The following is a 21890-nucleotide window of genomic DNA, read 5'->3' as shown; positions in this document are numbered from 1 at the left end:
TCGGTAGTGGGTAAAATGATGGAATCAATTATTAAGGATGTCATAGTAGCACATTTGGAAAGAGGTGACATGATAGGTCCAAGTCAGCATGGATTTGTGAAAGGGAAATCAAGCTTGACAAACCTTCTGGAATTTTTTGAGGATGTTTCCAGTAGAGTGGACAAGGGAGAACCAGTTGATGTGGTGTATTTGGACTTTCAGAAGGCTTTCGACAAGGTCCAACACAAGAGATCAATGTGCACAGTTAAAGCACATGGGATTGGGGGTAGTGTGCTGACGTGGATTGAGAACTGGTTGGCAGACAGGAAGCAAAGAGTAGGAGTAAATGGGTACTTTTCAGAATGGCAGGCAGTGACTAGTGGGATACCGCAAGGTTCTGTGCTGGGGCCCCAGCTGTTTACACTGTACATTAATGATTTAGACGAGGGGATTAAATATAGTATCTCCAAATTTGCAGATGACACTAAGTTGGGTGGCAGTGTGAGCTGCGAGGAGGATGCTATGAGGCTGCAGTGACTTGGATAAGTTAGGTGAGTGGGCAAATGCATGGCAGATGAAGTATAATGTGGATAAATGTGAGGTTATCCACTTTGGTGGTAAAAACAGAGAGACAGACTATTATCTGAATGGTGACAGATTAGGAAAAGGGGAGGTGCAACGAGACCTGGGTGTCATGGTACATCAGTCATTGAAGGTTGGCATGCATGTACAGCAGGTGGTTAAGAAAGCAAATGGCATGTTGGCCTTCATAGCGAGGGGATTTGAGCACAGGGACAAGTAGGTGTTACTACAGTTGTACACGGCCTTGGTGAGGCCACACCTGGAATATTGTGTACAGTTTTGGTCTCCTAACTTGAGGAAGGACACTCTTGCTATTGAGGGAGTGCAGCGAAGGTTCACCAGACTGATTCCCGGGATGGCAGTACTGACATATCAAGAAAGACTGGATCGACTGGGCTTGTATTCACTGGAGTTTAGAAGAATGAGAGGGGATCTCATAGAAACATTTAAAATTCTGATGGGTTTAGACAGGTTAGATGCAGGAAGAATGTTTCCAATGTTGGGGAAGTCCAGAACCAGGGGTCACAGTCTAAGGATAAGGGGTAAGCTATTTAGGACCGAGATGAGGAGAAACTTCTTCACCCAGAGAGTGGTGAACCTGTAGAATTCTCTACCACAGAAAGTTGTTGAGGCCAATTCACTAAATATATTCAAAAAGGAGTTAGATGTAGTCCTTACTACTAGGGGGATCAAGGGGTATGGCGAGAAAGCAGGAATGGGGTACTGAAGTTGCATGTTCAGCCATGAACTCATTGAATGGTGGTGCAGGCTCGAAGGGCCGAATGGCCTACTCCTGCACCTATTTTCTATGTTTCTATGTTTCTATGTTTACTGTGGAGGTCATTGATGAAGGTGTCTCTGCCCTTCTTGGGGACCACTACTTGATTGCCCCACAGAAAGCAGTCTGCCAAATAGACATTTCACCTTTGTGCCGCTGGAACGGCTTTGTCTCTTCCTGCATTTCCACTGGGACACTGGACCAGCTCCCGTGAAGCACAGAGCTTTTGACTAGAGATAATAAGGGGTCCTGGCTTGTCCAGATTTTGATCTGCCGGGCAGTGACGGGTGATTGCTCACTCTCAAATGCTTCGATAACCATGGCTAGGATCTGCGGGCTGCACCATTTCCACCCCCGTGGTGGGCAATGGCAGCCTACTGAGAGCATTGGCGCAGTTTTCTGTGCCTGGCCTGTGGCAGATGGCATAGTTGTATGCGGACAACGTGAGTGCCCATCTCTGAATGCGGGCCGATGTGTTGCTATTTATCCCTTTACTCTCGGAAAACAGGGATATAAGTGTCTTATGGTCAGTTTCCAATTCGAATATTAGCCCAAACAGGTATTGATGCATTTTCTTTAGCCCATAGACACACGCTAATGCTTCTTTTTCAATAATGCTGTAGGGTCTCTCAGCCTTAGACAGATTCTTGGATGCATAAGCAACCGGTTGCAGTTTCCCGAAATCATTAGCTTGTTGCAATACACACCCGATGCCATATGACGACGCATCACATGCTAGTACCAAACGCGTACATGGATCATACAACACATGCAATTTGTTTGAGCATTACAATTTTCTCGCTTTTACAAAGGCATTTTCTTGGCTTTTGCCCCAAACCCATTCGTCCCCTTTTTGTACTAAGACATGTAGTGGTTCTAACAGTGTGCTGAGACCCGGTAAGAAGTTACCAAAGTAGTTCAAGAATCCCAGAAACGATCGCAGCTCCATCACGTTCTGTGGCCTCGGTGCGTTCTCAATTGCCTCCATCTTCGCGTTAGTGGGCCTGATGCCGTCCACCGCAATCCTCCTTCCCAGGGTCTCTACTTCAGGCGCCAGGAAAATGCACTTTGAGCGTTTTAACCTGAGCCCCACGCGGTTGAGTCGACTAAGAACCTCCTCCAGGTTCTGCAGGTGCTCGACTATGTTCCGACCTGTGACCAAGATGTCGTCCTGGAAGCCCACGGTGTGCAGGATCGACTTCAGTAAACTTTCCATGTTTCTCTGGAATATCGCCGCCGCTGATCGGATTCCAAACGGGCATCTGTTATAAGTAAAAAGACCTTTGTGCGTGTTGATGCAGATGATTCCTCCAGTTCCTGCGTCATGAAGTCAGATCCAGCTTCGTGAACGTCTTTCCTCCTGCCAGCGTTGCAAAGAGTTTGTCGGCTTTTGGTAGTGGGTATTGGTCCGGCAGGGAGAAATGATTGATAGTCACTTTGTAATCGCCACAGATCCTGATGGTGCCGTCTCCCTTGAGGACTGGGACAATAGGACTGGCCCACTCGCTGAACTCGATCGGTGAAATGATGCCCTCTCGTTGCATCCGGTCTAGCTCGATCTCTACCCTTTCTCTCATCATGTACGGTACTGCTCTCGCCTTGTGATGGATGGGTCACGCCCCCAGAATTAGGTGAATCTGCATTTTTGCTCCTTGGAATTTCCCGATGCCTGGTTCGAACAGTGAAGGAAATTTGTTTAAGACCTGGGCACACGAAGTGTCGTCTGTGGGCGATAGCGCTCGGACGTCGTCCCAGTTCCAGCATATCTTTCCCAGCCAGCTCCTGCCGAGCAGCGTAGGACCATCGCCCGGCATTATCCAGAGGGTAGCTTGTGCACCGCTCCATCGTAGACCTTTACAGTAGCACTGCCGATTACAGGAATCAGTTCTTTTGTGTAAGTTCTTAGTTTCGTGCGAATTGGAGTTAAGACTGACCTTGAGGCCTTGTTGCACCACAACCTTTCGAAAGTCTTTTTGCCCATGATGGACTGGTTTGCGCCCGTGTCCAGCTCCTTTGACACCGGGAGTCCATTTAGTTCAACATTCAGCATTATCGGGGGACAATTCATGGTGAATGTGTGTACCCCATGTAGCTCTGCCTCCTCTATCCGAGGCTCTGTTTCGTCGTGATCCTCTTCTGCAACATGGTGGTTTGCAGGTTTAACAGGCTTAGCAGCTCGCCTGCACACTCGTTGGAGGTGTCCCATTGTTCCGTAGCCCTTGCAAATGTATCCTTTGAATCGGCATGAATGGAAATGATGATCACCTCCGCAGCACCAACAAGATGTTAATGGCCTTGCATTCGTCACCCTTGATGGTGGACTCTGAGTCATCTGCGGACGTTCTGCTGCAGGTATGTGTGACCTGCCCTGTACGTCACGATACGAAAACAATATCACTTTGTTCACAGTACTTGTAGCAGCACTTGTGTGCTGAGAGATTTGCTTTGTATTGTCACTGGTGGCAATGAACGCCTGGGCTATCTCTATGGCCTTATTCAACGTTGGGGTCTCTACAGTCAAAAGTTTGCGATGTATGGTTTCATGGCCAATGCCAAGTTCGAAAAGTCTCTGAGCATGTGCTCCAAATGTTCTTCAGATTTGCAATGTCTTGCAAGGAATCTTAGCTCGGCGACATAACTCGCTGCTTCCCGGCCTTCAGACCTTTTGTAGGTTTAGAACCGGTACCTCACCATCAAAACGCTTTCCTTCGGGTTCAAATGCTCTCAGACCAGTGTGCACCAATCATCGTACGATTTCTCCGTGGGTTTCGCTGAAGTGAGCAGATTCTTCATGAGGCCATACGTTGGTGCCCCACAGACGGTGAGGAGGATCGCCCTTCGTTTGGCAGCGCTCTCTTCCCCATCTAGCTCATTGGCCACGAAGTATTGGTCGAGTCGCTCCACAAAAGTTTCCCAATCATCTCCCTCTGAAAATTTCTCCAGGATGCCCACTGTTCTCTGCATCTTTGGGTTCGCTATCTGTATCTCATCGCCAGTTGTAGTATGTGGAGAAAGAGACAGACTGAACACTGTGAGCTCAAAGTAAAGTGTGGCCTTAGTATTTTATTGCACGTCTCCAGAGTGCCTCTCCAACCTGTGAAGCCTTTTTAAATACCTGTGCTCCCAAGGGATTATGGGATCCCTTGGGACTCCGGGGAATGAGCCATCTGGTGGCTGTACAGAGTAAATACAAGTCCACATATATAACACACGCCTGCAAATTAAACCAAGGCATGTAACCTCAGGAATATTTACTAACTCAACAGCAGAAATTTAACGTGCAAATTTTCTTTACTGCATCTCTCCTTACTTATACCCACGGAGAATGGACCAACCACACTACCAAGTGCTAATTAATCAGCTGCTTTCAAAAGCTGTCTGTACAAAAGCACTGTATTTTTGCAAAACAAACCTCGATTCCTTTCACTCGTAACTCTGATCTTTGCCAAACACCTATGTATGTGTGTAACATCACCTACTCAAGGTTGCTGACTAGTCAATATTTCATGGCGCGGCACATGGTGAATCAAGACCTATACAGCTTTAATATATCGGCCCACAATTTGCTGGAGCGGGACATCTTACAGTGAGCACCATGATTTCAATTTTTTCCTCACCCTTCAGGCTGCATTATTTGTGCCCTGGAAATGCAAATGAACAACAGTGTGGCAATCTGGGACCACCTGCACATCGGGTCTAATGGTCTATCTCCTTAACCAATGAAATTTAAGGGAAAAAAGACTTGCATTTCTATCGCGCCTTTCATGCCCCAAAGTGCTTTAAAGCCAATGAAGTACCTTTGAAGTGTTGTAGTCACTGTTGTAATGAAGTAAGTTGTTGTAATGGAGGATAAGGAAATGGAGGGAACAGAAGGAAATTGGGTGAATAAGTCAGAACAAAAGGTCATCGACCTGAAACGTTAACTCGGTTTCTCACTCCACAGAGGCTGCCTGAGCTGCTGAGTATTTTCAGCATTTTCTGTTTTTAATTCAGATTATCAGCATCCACAGTATTTTACTTTTGAATTGGAGTCAAATTAGATACAGAAAGAGAAATATTTGATTGAGAGAAAAAGAGTCAGAAAGAAAAAGTTACAGCACGGAAGAAGGCCGTTCTGCCCGTCGAGTCCCTGCTGGCTCCCTGCAAGAGCACTTCAGCTAGTCCCGCTGCCGCCCCCCCGGCCTTCCCCCGTGGCCCTGCAAATTCTTTTACTTCATGTCCTGATCCAACTCCCTTTTGAAAGCCACTGACTCTGCTTCCACCACCCTTTCAGGCAGTGCATTCCAGATCCTAACCACTCGCTGCGTAAAAAAGTTTTCCCTCATGTCACCTTTGGTTCTTTTGCCAAACACCTCAAATCTGTCACCTCTGGTTCACAACCCTTCTGCCAATGGGAACAGTTTCTCTCTTTCTACTCTGTCCAGACCCCTCATGATTTTGAACACCTCTATCAAATCTCCATTCAATCTTCTCTGCTCTAAAGAGAACAACCTCAGCTTCTCCAGTCTATTCACGTAACTGAAGTCCATCATCCCTGGAATCATTCTCGTAAATCTTTACTGCACCCTCTCCAAGGCCGTCACATCCTTCCTAAAATGCAACACCCAGAATTGAACACAACTCCACTTGAGGCCGAACTAGATGATGTTCTTTTAGAATGTGATAGAAACATAGAAATTTACAGCGTAGAAGGAGGCCATTTCGGCCCATTGTGTCCGCGCCGGCCGACAAAGAGCCCTCGGTCAGCAGTCCTGAAGGTTACATATTAACCTATGAACAATGAACAATGGCGGACAGGTAAAGAGCATCCGGCTCAGCCAGTCCACCCTATCCAACTGCGATACCCCATGTATCGCAACATTTATCACTCCACTCCACCCGAAGCCATGCAATCTCCTGGTAGAGGTTAAAGACAGATAAAAACCCAGGCCAATTGGGGGGGGGAAAAATCTGGGAAAATTCCTCTCTGACCCATCCAGATAACCGAAACTAGTCTAGGAGATCACTCTGGCGGTATTAGATTCTATGATGTATTTACCATCGTGTATGTTGTGTATCTGTAAAGCATGCACTCCCATGTTCAGCCACCAGGGAGCGCATCCCCTGAAGTCCCAAGGGAACCCAGCATCCCTTGGGAGCACTGAATATAAGCCGTCCCCTAAGGCCTGTTCCTCACTCTGGAGCGTCTTAATAAAGACTGAGGTCACTGTTATTTTAACCTCCCTGTGTGCAGTCTCATCTGTGTTAGGAACACAGTAGTGTATGCGCCAGCCAACAGGAGGTTATCCAGTCTAATCCCACTTACCTGCAGGTTATGGCACTTCAAGTACACATCCAAGCACCTTTTAAATGAGGTGAGGGTTTCTGCCTCCACCACCCTTCCAGGCAGCGAGTTCCAGACCCCTACAACCCTCTGCGTGAAGAAGCATCCCCTCAAATCCCCTCTAAACCTTTCACCAACCACCGTAGAGCATGCAGAAATCAAGCGCAAGCAGCGGAAAGAGCATGCGGCAAACCTGTCCGACCCACCCTTTCCCTCAACGACTATCTGTCCCACCTGTGACAGGGACTGTGGCTCTCGTATTGGACTGTTCAGTCACCTAAGGACTCATTTTAAGAGTGGAAGTAAGTCTTCCTCGATTCTGAGGGACTGCCAATGATGATGATGATGATAAACCTATGCCTCCTCATAACTGACCCCTCCACCAAGGGAAATAGGTCCTTGCTATCCACTATATCCAGGCCTCTCAAAATGTTATACACCTCAATGAGGTCTCCCCTCAGCCTCCTCTGTTCCAAGGAGAACAAACCCAGCCTATCCAAACTGTCCTCATAGCTAAGATTCTCCATTCCAGGCAGCAACCTCGCAAATCTCCTTTGCAGCCTCTCCAGTGCAATCACATCCTTCCTACAATACGGCGACCAGAACTGCACGCAGTATTCCAACTGTGGCCTAACCAGTGTATTATACAATTTAAGCATAACCTCCCTGCTCTTGTATTCTATGACTCGGCCAATAAAGGCAAGCATTCCGTATGCCTTCTTAACCACCTTATCCACCTGGCCTGCTACTTTCAAGGATCTGTGGACAAGCACTCCAAGGTCCCTTTTTTCATCTACATTTCTATGTGGCCTACCGTTTAATGTGTATACTCTTTCCTTATTAGCCCTCCCTAAGTGCATTACCTCACACTTCTCCGAATTAAATTCCATTTGCCACTGTTCTGCCCACCTGAGCAGCAGATTGATATCCTCCTGCAGTCCATAATTTTACTCTTCATTATTAACCGCACAGCCAATTTTAGTGTCATCTGCAAACTTTTTTTATCATACCCCCTATATTCAAATCTAGATCATTGATGTATACCACAAAAAGCAATGAACCCAGTACTGAGCCCTGTGGAACCCCACTGGAAACATCCTTCCAGTCACAAAACCATCCATCAACCATAACCCTTTGCTTCCTACCTCTGCCATGTGGGACCTTATCAAAAGCTTTGCTAAAGTCCATATACACTACGTTGTACGCACGACCCTCATCGACTCTCCTGATTACCTCCTTGAAAAATTCAATCAGGTTAGTCAAACACGATCTTCCCTGAGCAAATCCGTGCTGACTGTACCCAATTAATCCTTGCCTTTCTAAATGTAGATTTATCCTGTCCTTCAGAATTTTTTCCAATAATTTTCCCTCCACTAAGACTAGGCTGACAGGCCTGTAATTACTCGGCCTATCCCTTTCTCCCTTCATAAACAAGGGTACAACATTAGCAGTCCTCCGGCACCATGCCTGAATCCAAAGAAGACTGAAAAATAATGGTCAAAGCCTCTGCTAATTCCTCTCTTGCTTCGCTCAATAGCCTGGAATGCATTTCATCCGGGACTGGGGACTTTTCCACTTTCAAAGCTGGCAAACACCCCAATACCTCCTCCCACTATGTCTATTTTGTCCACAATTTCACACTCCTCCTCGATAGCAGTATCTACATTGCCCCTTTCCTTTGTGAAAACAGACGCAAAGTATTCATCAAGAAGCATATCCACGTCTTCTACCTCCACACACAGATCACCCTCATGGTCTCTAATAGACCCTACCCTTTCTTTAGTTATCCTCTTGCTCTCAATATATTTATAGAACATCTTTGGGTTTTCCTTGATTTTATTTGCCAATAGCGACGACTTTCCCAGTGGTTGATATTGTAAAGTCCTGTCCCTGCAGTACCGATTCACTCGAGGCACATACTGAAGTCAAGGTCACTCAGGACCTACACCTTTATTACACAACTCTCGAATGCCACACTTGCCTGAGACCTGTCCTTATCTACCTGTCTGGGACAGGTATCCAGTGTCTCCTGCAAGTGCACCCCTGGTGGTAAGATAAGCTTGTGGTTACAGGTCATCTCTAGTTACAGTCATGTATAGCATGGTAAGATACAGTTATGTACAGTAGTGTGAGATACATGACAGATAGCAGGGGGATTCCTCAGTAGTTGCCGTAGTCAGACTTGTTCCCTTTTTTAAAGATGGTCACGATCACTGCATCTCTAAGATCTCCTGGCATGCTCTCCTCCCTCCAGATGAGAGAGATGATGTTGTGTATTCGCGCCAGTAGTGCCTCTCCGCCATACTTCAGTGCCTCAGCAGGGATTCCATCCGCTCCCATAGCCTTGTTGTTTTTTTAGCTGTCTTATGGCCTTTTCTACCTCATGCAGGTGGCCTCACTGAGGTGGTGACAGATAGCATGCTGCGGAATGGAGTCGTGAACACTCGAGTCAAAGGCAGAGTCTTGGTTGAGGAGATCTTCGAAGTGTTCCTTCCAGCGGGCCCTGACTGCCTCAGTGTCCTTGATGAGTGTTTCCCTGTTCTTGGCCAGGAGTGGCGTGAGGCCTTGGGAGTTTGGTCCGTATGTGGCCTTGACTGCGGTGAAGAATCCTCGCACATCATGGCTGTCGGCCAGTTGTTGTATCTCCTGTGCTTTCTCCATCCATCACCTGTTCTTTAGGTCCCGGGTTTTTAGTTGAACCTTAGCCTTTAGCCGTCTGTAATGCTGCTTTGCTGCTCCCGTGTTGGATTGCTGTTTAAGGCTCAGAAATGTCCTGCGTTTGCAGTCTATTAGTTCTTGAATCTCTTGATCATTCTCATCAAACCAGTCCTGGTGTTCCCTGGTTGAGTGACCGAGCGTCTCCTTGCAGACACTGGTTATGGAGGCCTGGAGGGCAGACCAAGCACTGTGGACATTCTGCGTCTCGGGGTCATCAAGGCACGCCAGGTTACCTGTGAGGCGCTGACTGTAAAGGATTCTCTTAGCTGGGCACTTAAGTGCCCCGACATTGACTTTTTTGCAACACTGCTTCTGCTGCCCCCTTTGCTTTGGGGCTATGTTGATGTCAATGATGGATCTGATTAGGCAGTGGTCCTGTCAGGACACAGGTGATGCGCACATCCTTGCGATCCCTGGCTCGGACGATGACATAGTCAAGCAGGTGCCAGTGTTTGGAGCGAGGGTGTTGCCACGATGCCTTGTATTTGTCTCTCTGACGGAACAAGGTGTTGGTGATGACAAGTTGATGCTCTGGACATTTTGTCAGGAGTAGGGTACCGCTGGAGTTGGCATTCCTTACCCCCTCTCTGCCAATCACGCCTCCCCAGAGGTCTGTGTCCCTGCCGACCCTGGCGTTGAAGTTGCCGAGGAAGATCAGTTTGTCGCCCGCGGGGATGCAGGTCTGGGACTTTTCGAGGTTGGAGTAAAAACCCTCTTTGGCCTCATCTGTTGCATCGAATGTTGGGGCGTAAGTACTGATGACTGTCGCTCGAGTTCTCCTCAATCGCCTTCTTCCCGTGGCCGAGGAACTCCTCCCAGAGTCGCAGTGCGGATTTCGTCCCCTCCGGGGCACAACGGACATGATTTTTGCAGCGCAACAGAAAAAAGGCAGGGAACAGCGCGAGCCCTTATACACAGCCTTCTTCAACCTTACAAAGGCCTTTTACACTGTCAACCGCGAGTTTCAGATGCCCACAAAAGTACATCACCATACTCCGCCTGCTCCACGATGACATGCAAGCCATGATCCTTACCAATGGATCCATCACAGACCCAATTCATGTCCGGACCGGGGTCAAACAGGGCTGCGTCATCACCCTAATCCTCTTCTCAATCTTCCTTACTGCCATGCTCCACCTCACAGACGTCTGCGTCTGTGCACACACAGAGGCTGAACTCCAGGACATAGTCAACGTATTTACTGAGGCGTATGAAAGTATGGGCTTTACGCTAAACATTAGTAAGACAAAGGTCCTCCAGCAGCCTGTCCTCACCGCTCAGCACTGCCCCCCAAACATCAAGATCCACGGCGTGGCCCTGGACAACGTGGACCACTTCCCCTATCTCGGGAGCCTCCTTTCAACAAGAGCAGGCATTGATGATGAGATCCAACACCGCCTCCAGTGCGGCAGTGCAGCCTTCGGCCGCCTGAGGAAACGTATGTTTGAAGATCAGTGCCTCAAAACTGTCACCAAGCTCATGGTCTACAGGGCCGTAGTAATACCCGCCTTCCTGTATGGCTCAGAGATGCGGACCATGTACAGTAGACATCTCAAGTCGCTGGAGAAATACCATCAACGATGTCTTCACAAGATCCTACAAATCCCCTGGGAGGACAGACGCACAAACATTAGCGTCCTCGTCCAGGCCAACATCCCCAGCATTGAAGCACTGACCACACTTGATCAGCTCCACTGGGCAGGCCACGCAGTTCGCAGGCCAGACACGAGACTTCCAAAGCAAGCGCTCGACTCGGAACTCATCCACGGCAAACGAGCCAAAGGTGGGCACAGGAAACGTTACAAAGACACCCTCAAAGCCTCCCTGATAAAGTGCGACATCCCCCACTGACACCTGGGAGTCCTTGGCCATAGACCGCCCTAACTGGAGGAAGTGCATTTGGGAGGGCGCTGAGCTCCTCGAGTATCGTCGCCGAGAGAATGCAGAAATCAAGCGCAGGCAGTGGAAGGAGCGTGCGGCAAAACAGGCTCCCTGCCTACCCTTTCCCCCAATGACTATCTGTCCCACCTGTGACAGGAACTGTGATTCTCGTATTGGACTGTACAGCCACCTAAGAACTCATGCTAAGAGTGGAAGCAAGTCTTCCTCGATCCTGAGGGACTGCCTATGATGATGACTTGCCAATAATTTTTCATGCTCTCTCTTAGCATTCCTAATACCCTTTTTAATTTCACCTCTGAACTTCCTATATTCCTCCAGAGATTCTAAAGTATTTAGCCATCGATATATGACATAAGCTTCCCTTTTTTTCTTTATCCTCTCCCTATGAGACCCTAGCCATCAAGGGGGCTCTAGAATTGTTATTCCCACCCTTTTTCTTTAAGGGCACATAGAAACATAGAAACATAGAAAATAGGTGCAGGAGCAGGCCATTCAGCCCTTCTAGCCTGCACCGCCATTCAACGAGTTCATGGCTGAACATGAAACTTCAGTACCCACTTCCTGCTTTCACGCCATACCCCTTGATCCCCCGAGTACTAAGGACTTCATCTAACTCCCTTTTGAATATATTTAGTGAATTGGCCTCAACTACTTCCTGTGGTAGAGAATTCCACAGGTTCACCACTCTCTGGGTGAAGAAGTTTCTCCTTATCTCGGTCCTAAATGGCTTACCCCTTATCCTTAGACTGTGACCCCTGCTTCTGGACTTCCCCAACATTGGGAACATTCTTCCTGCATCCAACCTGTCCAAACCCGTCAGAATTTTAAACGTTTCTATGAGGTCCCCTCTCACTCTTCTGAACTCCAGTGAATACAAGCCCAGTTGATTCAGTCTTTCTTGATAGGTCAGTCCCACCATCCCGGGAATCAGTCTGGTGAATCTTCGCTGCACTCCCTCAACAGCAAGTATGTCCTTCCTCAAGTTAGGAGACCAAAACTGTACACAATACTCCAGGTGTGGCCTCACCAAAGCCCTGTACAACTGTAGCAACATATTTGGCCTGAGCCCTCCCGATCTCCTCCTTGAATACTTCCCACTGTTCCGACACTGATTTACCTTCAAGTAGCTGTTTCCAGTCCACTGTGACCAAATCACTTCTCAACTAAGTAAAGTTAGCTTTTCCAGAATTTTGGACTTTTATTCCTTTCCTTTTCCATAACTACCTTGCATCTGACTAAAGGTTAGTCATTGGCACCCAAGTGCTCTCCCACCGATAATCCTTCCACCTGCCCAACTTCATTCCCCACAATTACATCCAGAACCGCCCCCTCCCATGTTAGGCTTGTTACATACTAACTAAAAAAAGCTCTCTTGAATGCATTTTAGGAATTCTGCACCCTCTATACCCTTTGCATTATATTTGTCCCAATTAATATTAGGATAGTTGAATTCCCGTACTATTACTGCCCTATGGTTTTTGGACTTCACAGAAATTTGCCTGCATATTTGCTCTTCTGTATCCCTCCCACTATTTGGCGGTCTATAATACACGCCCAGCAGTGTGATAGCCTCTTTTTTATTTTGACCCATATGGCCTCACTTAGAAACATAGAAAATAGGTGCATGAGTAGGCCTTTCGGCCCTTCGAGCCTGCACCACCATTCAATAAGATCATGGCTGATCCTTCACCTCAGTACCCCTTCCCTGCTTTCTCTCCATACCCCTTGATCCCTTTAGCCGTAAGGACCATATCTAACTTCCTCTTGAATATATCCAATGAATTGGCATCAACAACTCTCTGCGGCAGCGAATTCCACAGGTTAACAACTCTCTGAGTGAAGAAATTTCTCCTCATCTCGGTCCTAAATGGTTTATCCCTTATCCTTCGACTGTGTCCCCTGATTCTGGACTTCCCCAACATCAAAAACATTCTTCCTGCATTTAACCTGTCCAGTCCCTTCAGAATTTTATATGTTTCTATGAGATCTCCTCTCATCCTTCTAAACTCCAGTGAATACAGGCACAGTCGATCCAGTCTCTCCTCATATGTCAGTCCAGCCATCCCGGGAATCAGTCTGGTGAACCTTCGCTGCACTCCCTCAATAGCAAGAACGTCCTTCCTCAGATTAGGAGATCAAAACTGAACACAATATTCCAGGTGAGGCCTCACCAAGGGCATGCACAACTGCAGTAAGACCTCCCTGCTCCTATACTCAAATCCCCTAGCTATGAAGGCCAACATACCATTTGCCTTCTTCAAACCTGCTGTACCTGCATGCCAACTTTCAAAGACTGATGTACCATAACACCCAGGTCTCGTTGCACCTCCCCTTTTCCTAATCTGCCGCCATTCAGATAATATTCTGCCTTTGTGTTTTTGCCCCCAAAGTAGATAACCTCACATTTATCCACATTATACTGCATCTGCCATGCACTTGCCCACTCACCTAACCTGTCCAAGTCACCCTGCAGCCTCTTAGCGTCCTCCACACAGCTCACAGCGCCACCCAGTTTAGTGTCATCTGCAAACTTGGAGATATTACACTCAATTCCTTCATCTAAATCATTAATATATATTGTAAATAGCTGCGGTCCCAGCACTGAGCCCTGCGGCACCCCACTAGTCACTGCTAGCCATTCTGAAAAGGACCCGTTTATCCCGACTCCCTGCTTCCTGTCTGCCAACCAGTTCTCTATCCACGTCAGTACATTACCCCCAAAAACATGTGCTTTAATTTTGCACATGGTATGTGCAAATACTTGGCAGATGCAGTATAATGCGGATAAATGTGCGGTTATCCACTTTGATGATCCCGCGAACATATCATCCCTCCTCACAGCTGTAATAGTTTCTTTAAGTGACCTCCCACCTTTTTACTCCCCTCTCTATCCCGTCTGAAAATCCTGTAACCAGAAATATTGATCTGCCAAACCTGCCCCTCTTTCAACCATGTCTCTGTAATGGCTATAATACTCCCAAATGTCTACCTGTGCTCTCAGCTCATCCGCCTTATTCGCTATACTCCTTGCATTAAAGTATGTACCATTAGCACAGGAAGACCTCCTTGATTACTACTAACTAATCCTTGTTTCCTATCTTAAAATTCACTTTCTACATTCTTGCTTTGCAATTTCAGCTTTACTTCCTTCCCTATTGAATTTGTTCTCAGGTTCCCATCCCCCTGCCAAGCTAGTTTAAACTTTCCCCAACAGCATTAGCAAAACTCCCCACGAGGATATTGAGGTGCAACCTGTCCGGTTTGTACAGGTCCCATCTCCCCCAGAGGAGATCCCAATGCCTCAGGAATTTAAAGCCCTCCCTCCTGCACCAACTCTCCAGCCGCGCATTCATCCTCTCTATCCTCCTATTTGTGTACTCATTAGCACATGGCACTGGTAGTAACATGGAGATTACTACCTTTGAGGTCCAACCCTTTAATTTTTCTCCCAGCTAAATTCTGCCTGCAGGACCTCATCCCTCTTTCTACCTATGTCATTGGTCCTGATATGGACCACGACCTCTATTCCCCTAACTATTGAATCCCCTTCCACTATAGCTGTTCACCCTCTCCCCTCAGAAAGCCCTGCGTCCGCTCATTGACATCCTTAACCCTGGCACCAGGGAGGTACCATACCATCCCGGAGTCACGTCTACGGTCACAGAAGCACCTCTCTATTCCCCTAACTATTGAATCCCCTTCCACTATAGCTCTTTTATTCTTTGTCCCTCACTCCTGTGCAGCTGAGCCACCCGTGGTGCCTTGGACTTGGCTCTGACTGCACTCCCCAGAGGCACCATCGTCCTCAAAAGAGAATATCGGTTGGAAAGCGAGATGGACTCGGGGGACGGGGGTGTGGGGGGGGGGGACAGGAGGACTCCTGCACTACCTGCCTAGTGTTCTTGCTCCATCTGATGATATCATATATTAATGTGGTGGATGAAGCAAGCTGCCTCAAGTATGACATAGACAGAAAAGTAACAGAATAGCAGAGATTTAATTACAACAAAATGTGCTATTGTTTTTATTTGATTCTTTACAACTTCAGCAGGAAAACCCAACCCAAAAAAACATGAACCAAGTACAGCACCACTTACTCACCAGAGCAAATGGCTACCTACCACTAAATGTTTGAGTAGAGCATTTCATACCAAAGAACCAGCATACAACTCTCGCATCTAAAAGTACTGTCCACAATGACATACTATTCAAAAAATGTCAGCTTGGCTCAATAGGAGCACTCTCACCTGCAAGACAGAAGATCAGACGTTTAACACCCATTCTAGGCTGACATTTCAGTGCAGCACAGAGGGAATGCTGCATCATCAGAGGTGCCTTCTTTCAGATGGGAGGTTAAATGAGTCCATGCCTGTCCAAAAAGATACAAGAGATACTTTTCTAAGAGTTCTCTTGGTGTCCTGCCCAACAGTCAACACCCAATCAACATCACCAAAGCAGACTAACAGAGTGTTGAATGGACAACATTTACTATAGATCTCCTCTGTCTTCCTCCTTTGTGCCTCAGCTGCTTGTGATACTCCCTTGCTCCTGATGTGTCACTAGCTTTTCTCAGGATTGTGTCCAGCAACTGTGTGTACAATGCTTTAGTCTTGGGGCTACACTTTTCTGTCAGGTATAGGTCTGTTACATTTATGATCACAGGTAACATTTCATGCTGCACATTGCCAAATAACAACATTCTGTCCGATCTCGTCACCAACCTGCCGGGTGGACCTTCAGTAAGGAGGGGGCAAGTAATTGGTTGTAGTGTTGTTGGTCCTGGGGTCGTGACTATAGGTTTTTGCCAATAAATCATCACTGCTAGACCCGAACACTTTCGCTCTTCCTGACATATGAGCCATTCTATCGCTTTTAACAAGGACGGCTCTAAGACCATGTCGCTGTCTGGGTCAGGACAATGTACTATTACTTCTGTTCAAGGTTTAACTACCACATGCTTTCCCGAGGTAAATTCCCCTGCTTTACAATATTCAGGTAACATTTTGTTACCGACTCATCTTGTGGCTTCAAGATAAACGCTCCTGACACTCGGATGCCGCCCCTAGCGTTACGTAGTTGTTGTACTCTCCGGTGTAGATATATGCTTCTGGGCCCCCTAGGGCAGCCTTGTAGCTTGTCCTTGTAGAATCATAAGGGCGGTGCTGATCACGTTTAACATTCTGTTGATAAAACTCATCCTGGATATTCTAGGTTTTTAGTTAGATTCTTACCATTTCTATATCTACTGGATCATTTGCACCGTTTCTCTGGACATGTGGCCTTTCCCAGATCCATTTCATTATGGCAAGTACCTCTAGTATTGCAGATATTAATCCTAGTCCCTCGAAAAGTCCATCAATCAATGCATCCCTCCATTCCTCATTTCTAAGGAGTAGATTACGGGGAGTATCTTAGGTTCCGCCATCAGCTGTAATTTTATATTCTTTCAGCTGGGACCAATGTTCCATCGGCCCCCACCTTTCATATTTATACATGCACATAGTCACCACTGATTAATACCTCATAGGGTCCACTCCATCGTGCAGCAAATCCAGATTTTTCTGACAATTCTCGAACCATTACCTTTGCTCCAACCTCCGGCACTACCGCCGAGGGGTTTGTTCCTTTATCTTCATCCTCTTCTCTCTGTCTATCTCTTACTTCCTGCCGCATCTCTTTCAGCTGCTTACTCAATCTGGTAATGGTCCTAATTCTGCCCCTCCTGTGACTATCCCTCGGGTAACCTCATTGCCCATCGGGTCATTAGCTCATAGCGGGTTAGTCCTGTCGTTCGGTTTGATGTGGCGCATAACAGAAAACAGAGATTCGGGATAAATAGTTCATTCTCTGGTTGGCAATCAGTAACTAGTGGGGTGCCGCAGGGATCAGTGCTGGGACCCCAACTATTTACAATCTATATTAACAACTTGGAAGAAGGCACTGAGTGTAACGTAGCCAAGTTTGCTGACGATACAAAGATGGGAGGAAAAGCAATGTGTGAGGAGGACACAAAAAATCTTCAAAAGGACATGGACAGGCTAAGTGAGTGGGCAAAAATTTGGCAGATGAAGTATAATGTTGGAAACTGTGAGGTCATGCACTTTGGCAGAAAAAAAATCAAAGAGTAAATTATTGGAGCAAATGGAGAAAGATTGCAAAATGTTGCAGTACAGTGGGACCTGGGGGACTTGTGCATGAAACACAAAAGGATAATATGCAGGTAAAGCAAGTGATCAGGACGGCCAATGGAATCTTGGCCTTTATTGCAAAGGGGATGGAGTATAAAAGCAGGGAAGTCTTGCTGCAGCTATACAGGGTATTGGTGAGGCCACACCTGGAATACTGCGTGCAGTTTTGGTTTCCATATTTACGAAAGGAGGTTCACTAGGTTGATTCCGGGGATGAGGGGGTTGACTTATGAGGAAAGATTCAGTAGGTTGGGCCTCTACTCATTGGAACGTATAAGATTATGAGGGAACTTGACAAGGTGGATGCAGAGAGGATGTTTCCACTGATGGGGGAGACTAGAACTAGAGGGCATGATCTTAGAATAAAGGGTCGCCCATTTAAAACTGAGATGAGGAGCAATTTCTTCTCTCAGAGGGTTGTAAATCGGTGGAATTAGCTGGCTCAGAGAGCTGTTGAAGCTGGGACATTGAATAAATTTCAATCAGAAATAGACGGTTTCTTAAACGATAAAGGGATAAGGGGTTATGTGGAGAATGGGCAGGGAAGTGGAGCTGAGTCCATGATCAGATTAGCCATAATCTTATTGAATGGCGGAGCAGGCTCGAGGGACTGTTTGGCCTACTCCTGTTCCTATTTCTTATGTTCTTATGTATTAGTATTGTGGGTAGTAATTCTGGCCAGGATTGTCAGGTTTCCTGTATTCAAAAACAAGTGATAGTTTATAAACTAGCTTAATATACAAGTGCTCGCAATTCAAGTTCTCACAAATCATTTCTAAGGCTACTTCCATATCTTATCTCGTCTCCGCCAAACAGCATTTCTGCCTCTCATCAGAGAAAATGGCATTTTTAGATTGTTTCCAAACTTTTTAGCTTTTTTTGCTAAACTATTTAGTATTATTTTTTGCTAAACTATTTAGTATTATTTCATTCAAAAGGTTTCCAAACCCAAGATTTTCCAATACAACCAAAATGTTTATCAAGGACAATAACCTAAAATATCTCAAAATATCTCCAAATCCCAATTCAAATACTGTACTGCCAATCTTTTTATTTAAATCTCTTTTACTGAACTAGGAGCTTACACGTCATTTAAAATAAGATTCTACACAAAGGAAAACGAGTGTGGTGCTTCCACCAGCCTGCAGCCTCGAGAAACTCTGGCAGGCTTTTTTTTAAAAAGGCATTACACTCTCCCTTCTCTTTTCTTTATCTTATTCATAGACTAAATTTATTATCTTTCAACCCAATGTAATCAACCCAATGTAATCCAGAGGATTCTGTGAACTGTCTCCAAGTCCTTGGACTCCTCTGACGTCCGACCGGATGAACAGTACTGATTGCCTCCCTAATCTGGTCCTCAAATCTAGAGTTTGCAACCACCACCAGTTTCTCACTTTGACTTATATATAGTGACGGATATACAACACATTAAAATTACCCCCAAGTCTTTTACACCGTGACAGATCCTTCTTACAAGTTCGGACACCCCAGGCGACCAACACGTTTCGTGGCAGATTACATCGGATTTATACTCACTCGTGATGGTCTGCAAATGTCCGTCTGTCTTTAGCCCAGGTGCATCCTGTCGACTACGCCAATTGTTGTGGAGTATTACAGTGTTTCGGAGAAAAGAATCGTTTATAAACCACTTGATCGACAGCTTCTACACGAGTTCAGTAACTCGGTGACCCAACCAGCCATTCTCTCTGAGCTGCTTTGGAGCTGCTATTTTTATACATACAAAATCACGAAACATACGCGCAGAACTTTTTTATTGGTTGTTTCCCCTAACACGTCACAAGTGCTGGCCTAGTTACAACAATTTCATTGGTACATACAATTTAATGATGTCACTTCCATGCCCCTCTTATCTGATTAGTTACGTGCTACATCATTATTTTTCTACAGTTAAGTAATTATAAAGAACTTGTCCCAGACTTATGTGTCCTTGATTATATTTGTTATTAGTGACAAACAAACTTGAGTGTTTCAATCCTCCTTTGTATTATTATCTCGCACCATGCTATGTGAACCAGCCATTCCCACAGCTTGCCTCTCCATGATATACCTGCTTTCCCATCACGCATACACTCCTGAGAATTACAACCTTAGCTACAACACTTTTAGAAATATTAACGATTTTACTCCCTTCAAAAGCAAACTGTCATTGCCAAAACAGGGGAAGTAAAGGGTAGAAACACAGAAGTAATAAGGGGAATTGAGTAGAAAAATGAAGGAGGGTTGACATAAACACCAGAAGCAGGATAACAAAAAGCACCAGGAGCCAAGGCTGTAAAAATTCCAAATATACAGATATAGAACTTAATAGGTTTAGGACGGTCATAGAAAAAGTTACATGAGCAACAATTTCTTCAACTTATGTTTATATTTGTTGCAGGGCTGCTGTGGATGATGGGTTCTGCGTTGTGGTCAACTGTGGTGTCGGTTGCCACTGGTGTGTATGTTGGGGGAGCAAAAAAGGTAGGGTCCAAGGTGGGTTGCTTAGGATAGTCCGTGAATCTGAGTTTGATTTGGTCCAAGTGTTTCCAGTGAATGAGTCCATTTGAAAGTTTGACCCGAAACACCCTGCTCCCCTCTTTGGTCACGTCAGTGCTGGGAAGCCACTTGGGACCGAGTCCATAATTTAATACAAATACAGGATCATTGATTTCAATCTCGCATGACACATTTGCGCTATCATGGAATTCACTTTGTTCAAGCCACCTGCTCTCTACCTGTTCATGTAGATCAGGGTGAACTAACGAGAGCCTTGTCTTAAGTGCTCTTTTCATGAGCAGTTCAGCAGGTGGGATCCCAGTGAGTGAGTGGGGTCTCGTGCGGTAGCTAAGCAGGACTCGGGATAGGCGAGTCTGCACTGAGCCTTCAGTTACCCTCTTCAAGCCTTGCTTGATGGTTTGCACTGCTCTCTCTGCCTGACCATTGGACGCTAGTTTAAATGGGGCAGATGTGACATGTTTGATCCGATTACGAATTCTTTGAACTCAACACTGGTAAAACACGGCCCGTTGTCACTCACCAGGACATCGGGTAAGCTGTGAGTGGCAAACATGGCCCGCAGGCTTTCAGTAGTGGCAGCGGACGTGCTAGCTGACATTATCTCACATGCAATCCACTTGGAATACGCGTCTCCAACCACAGGAACATTTTACCCAAGAATGGGCCTGCATCGTCGACGTGTACCCGAGATCAAGGTTTGGAGGGCCAAAACCATAAACTTAGCGGCACCTCCCTGGGTACATTGCTTAACTGCGAGCATGTATTACATCTGTGAACGCAGGACTCTAAGTCCACATCGATACGGGGCCACCACACATGGGATCTGGCTATCACTTTTATTGTGTTCCGAACACAGATGAGGCTAAAGTAACAGTGACCTCAGTCTTTAATAAGACACTCCAGAGTGAGGAATAGGCCTTAGGGGCCGGCTTATATACAGTGCTCCCAAGGGTTGCTGGGATCCCTTGGGACTTCAAGGGATGAAATCCCTGGTGGCGGAACATGGGAGTGCATGCTTTACAGATACACAACATCACTCCCCCGACAAAGTCAAAGTGAAAACTATTTACAAGGTGAGGCAGTCGGGAGCCTTTCTTTCCCTGGTGGACTGCCTCGGTACAAATGTCTGTTCTGTTGTGTTGGCTGTGCCCTCGCTGGGCTGGTGTGTTGTTGGCCCTGCAGGGCTGCTGGGTTCGATTTCCTGGTCCGGGGTGGTGTCATTGATCCTTTGGGTGTGTGTTGTGGGCTCGAAAAAGGTGGTGTCTGCTGTGGGTTGTTCAGGGAAGTCTGTGAACCGCAGCCTCATTTGGTCCAGGTGCTTCCTGCAAATTTGTCCATTGTCTAGTTTGACTACAAACACTCTATTGCCTTCTTTAGCTATCACCATGCCCGCGATCCACTTGGGACCACGTCCATAGTTTAGCACATACACAGGGTCATTCAGATCAATTTCCCGTGACACAGTGGCGCGACCATCGTTTACATTTTGTTGCTGCCGTCTGTTCTCTGCCTGATCATGCAGGTTGGGGTGAACCAGCGAAAGTCTGATTTTAAGTGTCCTTTTCATGAGTAGCTCAGCCGGGGGCACCCCTGTGAGCGAGTGGGGTCTCGTGCGGTAGCTGAGCAGTACTCGGGACAGGCGGGTTTGGAGTGGGCCTTCTGTGACTCGTTTAAGGCTCTGTTTGATGGTTTGTACTGCCCGCTCTGCCTGCCCATTGGAGGCTGGTTTAAATGGGGCCGAGGTGACATGTTTGATCCCATTGCGGCTCATGAATTCTTTAAATTCGGCACTGGTGAAACATGGCCCGTTGTCACTGACCAGTATGTCAGGCAGGCCGTGGGTGGCAAACATGGCCCTCAGGCTTTCAATGGTGGCGGTGGCGGTGCTTCCCGACATTAC

The 21890-nt window shown here is 46.6% G+C and overlaps 1 protein-coding gene across 1 annotated transcript in view; it reads right to left on the bottom strand.

Moving 5' to 3' along the window:
- The window catches only part of LOC139274886 (nucleoside hydrolase-like), a 62985-nt gene extending 43906 nt beyond the window's left edge, over nucleotides 1-19079 (bottom strand). Inside the window, exon 1 of the mRNA XM_070891610.1 lies at nucleotides 19010-19079. The gene's annotated coding sequence lies outside the window, so the exon portion shown is untranslated. The remainder of the gene's footprint in view (nucleotides 1-19009) is intronic.
- Between the last annotated feature and the right edge of the window lie 2811 nt (nucleotides 19080-21890).

This window comes from Pristiophorus japonicus, chromosome 10, assembly GCF_044704955.1.
Source record: "Pristiophorus japonicus isolate sPriJap1 chromosome 10, sPriJap1.hap1, whole genome shotgun sequence".
Taxonomy (NCBI): domain Eukaryota; kingdom Metazoa; phylum Chordata; class Chondrichthyes; family Pristiophoridae; genus Pristiophorus; species Pristiophorus japonicus.
The sequence above is the reverse complement of the archived record's forward strand: the minus strand, read 5'-3'. Positions and strand labels throughout refer to the sequence as shown.